We start from the raw sequence: 1,231 nt of genomic DNA, 5'->3' as shown, positions 1-1,231 counted from the left end.
AGAAAGACCAGAGTAATTAGCATGCTCATAAAAGCGACACCAGCTATAATAGCGGAACATTTTTTGATCGGACTATCTTGGAGAGCGCCACCCAAAATATGTAGACCCTAGGGATGGCATCATGGCAGCTGAGCCTGTAAGTAGGCTCTTCTTTCAAAAAGGCAATGTCCGTGTAAGCGCTAAATGTTCTTCATACTGTTGAATGTATTGTGTTTTTGAGGTTTTCTAGCCACCATTTCTTTTAATGGAAAGCTGTATCCAGATTCTACATATAACGTTCTGTGCTGATTATACAACTTGTCAAAGTCCAGGGTTGGGGGGCGAGCTCTCTGAGCCTTCCTGTTGCTGTCCAGTAAATTGTGGAATGTTCTTGTTTGAGCTCTGGATGCATGACAACTCAGTAGCACCGTAATTTGCAACCTACAGAACCAATCATTGGCCCAACAACCTACTAGTAGGCATGGCTGAATGGTACCTCGTCAGAACTCTAGCGACAGAACGGGGAAGGCCGACACTATCAAGAGTCCCTCGTGAAATGTTCACTGAAGACCAAAAAGGTGGAAAAGGTCAGGCTTCTGGAGCAATTGTCGAACTTGACCTCTTACCTCCCATCTATGGTTTGCTCGAGTAGCGATCGCCCTCCGCAATGACAGAAAGGAAAGGAGAGCGCGTCAGACTTTATGTGCGGGGGCTTATCCTGGGATACAAGAGGGGGAAATCTAATCAATGTCCTAGTACTTCTCTTCTGCAAATTGAGGGTGTCAATACAACAGAAGAAGTGAACTGGTACCTTGGAAAGAGGATTGTGTATGTCTACTGCAAGGCTAAGACGAAGAAGAACGGAACATTGTACCGGTCAATTTGGGGTAGAGTGACGAAGCCTCATGGAAATAATGGTGTTGTACGAGAAAAATTCAGAAAAAATTTACCACCCAGCTCATTGGGTGGAAGGGTTGGTGTCTTTATGTATCCAAGCCAAATATGAGGGGCCAAGGAAGCCTGGATGGAGAGAATGGCTCTCAAACAGGCTTCATGAAAACTCTTCTATTAGGCTTGCAACCTATTTTCTCACAGCTACTATTCTAGAAGTGTTATGGTTGTTCTACCCTGGGGTATGATAACCACTGAAAGACAATTGACTTTTGTTAATGTTGCGGGATCTTAGTCATTTACGACCGGATTACCTCCAATGAGTTTGTTCTTTTTTGTGAAACTAGAAAATGTTGGAACT

At 43.9% G+C, this 1,231-nt stretch overlaps 1 pseudogene; it reads left to right on the top strand.

Annotated features, from left to right (window-relative positions):
• Positions 1–623: 623 nt before the first annotated feature.
• On the top strand, positions 624–985 carry LOC147454284 (large ribosomal subunit protein eL33z pseudogene; annotated as a pseudogene).
• The last annotated feature ends 246 nt before the right edge of the window (positions 986–1,231 follow it).

The sequence above is a fragment of the Adiantum capillus-veneris genome, chromosome 7 (genome assembly GCF_014529385.1).
Source record: "Adiantum capillus-veneris isolate H3 chromosome 7, ASM1452938v2, whole genome shotgun sequence".
Classification (NCBI taxonomy): Eukaryota; Viridiplantae; Streptophyta; class Polypodiopsida; order Polypodiales; family Pteridaceae; genus Adiantum; species Adiantum capillus-veneris.
This window is presented reverse-complemented; position numbering and strand designations above follow the sequence as displayed.